Below are 3,373 nucleotides of genomic sequence, written 5' to 3'. Positions count from 1 at the left end.
GAGACTGATGCTAACAGCTAAACTGTCCAGGAACGTCTGGTCACCACCTCTCCAGGTGGTCTGGAGAATCCAGGTCTCCTCCATCCAGACGGAGGATCAGGGACCCACCAACACCTGGACTGGAGATCAAAGCAAACTACAACACTTCCTGTTTGATCCTATGTGAATGAGAGTGACCTGCTGGTGCTTTCAGGTGCACCAAGTCCCAGTGTGTGAAGGCGTTGAGGTGGTCGCCTCAGAGGTCTGACTGACAGTTGGGTGCAGCGTAAGTCCCACCCAGCAAAAGAAAGTTTGAGATTCACACTCATGCAATCATGACGAGGTTACCTGGACCTTCATTTAAAGGTCTTCTGGTTTGTGCCATTCAGATAAAAAGTATCTGGCAGGAACGTCTCAGCAAGCGAGAACCAGCTGAAGCCTCACACAGGAAGGAGCTTCGTCCAGTCGTCTAACGGGTGCGAAGATCACGTCGCGTCACGCCGGGACCTGAAGAAGTTCTGTTACATGTTGGTGTGATTTCAGGAGCTTTATTGTGTGAACATGCTGGAGTGCAGCACTCGCTGCGACGGGGCCTCGGACCCGGGAGAGCGCTGAACAGTTCTGACCTGAAACACACACAAGGACATTTTCATTGTCTTATTCCACTCGACAGCTTTTACACTCAAGCTTGAAATGTGTTTGGAAGTCCTCGTGGGTGAAAAGCTGTTGGACACAAAAGACCCCCCCCACCCCAGAAACCCAAGAAGAAGAATGGCCAAACCAGGAGCACATGGCGAGGGTGTGTGTGGTCCTTTCAGTCGCCAGGCGACATGCTGGGAAAGCTGTCAGCCGGCTGGATGGTGGCTGAATCCCGGCGAGCGGAGGAGGGGGCCCGAGCATTCTTCAGCACTGACATTCTCTGAAGTAAAAGCTGAATGAGGGTGAAAGATGCTCTGCTAGCTAGCTAGCTAGTTTGTTGAGTTCCACTCAGCTAAAGAAGAGAGTGAATGGCGCTTTGTGTGTTGTTGAATGACTGCGAACAAACACGGCTGCAAGTGGTCTGTTAGTTTACTGATTAAAACCATCCACTTTGAGATCAGAGGTCACCAGACACGCCACAGCCACCTGCTCACTCAACTTTAGCAAAACCCATCTTCACTTCTTCACTCGAAGGTCACGTGTGCCGACAACTTACGTAACCTGTCACCTCAAAAATGAAGCGTTACATCGAGTCAAACTGGAGCTTGTTGACGTCAGTTTCATTCTGTCTTTACTTCTGCATCATTCCTGATGTTTATAATAGTGACATCACGATCAAAGCGAGGTGAGAGGCGGCTGTCAGTCAGACTGAGGTCCTGCAGCTGCTCCGTCGGTGGTGTAACTGAGGCGTGGCGGCGTCTCGTTGTCTGACTGGTTCCAGAGGCAGGCAGGCTCAGACTGCAGCTCAGGGAGGCGTTTCTGACTGCATGCACCTCCAGCATCAAAGCTCTCCTGTGACTGACAGGTTGGTGGCTGCTGATCTCTGTCATCATAACCGCTGAGCACAGACGCAGGAGGACCTGATCAGCTGACCTCCGTCGTGTCTTTTTCTTCAACTCGAGCACAAATGAAAATGGAGATGTTGCGGTGTGCAGGGTTCCAGTCTCTCAGCTAAGCTCGGCTCAATCCTGCCTGCGTCTGCTCAGTCTTCCTGATCTGTTGGTTTCCCTTCGGCGCTGTCAGGCAGATCACCAAGAACACAATCTGTTGCCGTGCCGACAGGCTGCCAATGTCTGAATAAATCATCTGTCTCCGCTAGAGGTGAATCTGTTTGATTTCATGTGTGACCCAAATAAGGAGGCTTTCCCTGGTGTGATGAAGGAGCGAGAGTAGGCCCGCTGTCAGTCTGGGTGGGTGCGTGCGCGTCTCCAGACCTGGTGAAACAACAATTCAGCCTCCACGTGACGAACTGCAGCTTTGCTCCGTTCAAGAATACTGCAATATTTCTAGTTCTTTACAAAATAATTCCCTCCAAGAAGAAAAATATATTTTATCTTCAAACTGCTGTTTTACAAATTGGACATTTAAAAAGAAATTCAGAAAAACTGAAGGTAAACTTTGTCAAGCAGAATATTTGGCTGGAAGTGGAAAGTTTCAGCTGAACTGATCCACTGACCAAAGCTGTCAGGGCTGCCATGGAAACGTGTTTGTGACTTGGGTGAGCTAACCAGATAATAATTATTAGCAAGGTTAACCACAGCCAATAGGATCGCTCCATGTGATTGTGGTGATTGAACCAGTAAATCAGCTCTGGTGAACAAAAGTTGATGATCTTCCAGGTTCAGTTCATCAAGATCATCTTCACTGATGAACCCTCTGATGATGCTGGAAGCCTGGATGCTACGTTAGCAGTGCTAAGCTAACGGTAGCCTATGAAGGAGCTACACCAGGGTCACATGACCACAAGGTCACCACCACTAAGATTCAGGCTTCTTGTGTTCCTCTTGATGACCTTTAATGACCTCCATGACCTCTGTAGGCTCCTCTAGACTCTTGTTAGCAACCCAGGTTTTTAAGACTCCACCACTCAGACATCCACCAGTCTGGTGTTTACTGGTGGATCTGATGTAGAACTGAACCTCCACCATCCACCAGTCTGGTGGTACTGGTGGATCTGATGTAGAACTGAACCAGTCTGGTGTTTACTGGTGGATCTGATGTAGAACTGAACCTCCAACATCCACCAGTCTGGTGTTACTGGTGGATCTGATGTAGAACTGAACCTCCACCATCCACCAGTCTGGTGTTTACTGGTGGATCTGATGTAGAACTGAACCTCCACCATCCAACAGTCTGGTGTTTACTGGTGGATCTGATGTAGAACTGAACCTCCACCATCCACCAGTCTGGTGTTTACTGGTGGATCTGATGTAGAACTGAACCTCAGACATCCACCGGTCTGGTGTTTACTGGTGGATCTGATGTAGAACTGAACCTCCACCATCCACCGGTCTGGTGTTTACTGGTGGATCTGATGTAGAACTGAACCTCAGACATCCACCGGTCTGGTGTTTACTGGTGGATCTGATGTAGAACTGAACCTCCACCATCCACCAGTCTGGTGTTTACTGGTGGATCTGATGTAGAACTGAACCTCCACCATCCACCAGTCTGGTGTTTACTGGTGGATCTGATGTAGAACTGAACCTCCACCATCCACCGGTCTGGTGTTTACTGGTGGATCTGATGTAGAACTGAACCTCCACCATCCACCAGTCTGGTGTTTACTGGTGGATCTGATGTAGAACTGAACCTCCACCATCCACCAGTCTGGTGTTTACTGGTGGATCTGATGTAGAACTGAACCTCCACCATCCACCGGTCTGGTGTTTACTGGTGGATCTGATGTAGAACT

Source organism: Aulostomus chinensis, chromosome 2, assembly GCF_037954235.1.
Source record: "Aulostomus chinensis isolate RoL2024-O1b breed Wild chromosome 2, RoL_Achi_v1.0, whole genome shotgun sequence".
Lineage (NCBI taxonomy): Eukaryota > Metazoa > Chordata > Actinopteri > Syngnathiformes > Aulostomidae > Aulostomus > Aulostomus chinensis.
This window is presented reverse-complemented; position numbering follows the sequence as displayed.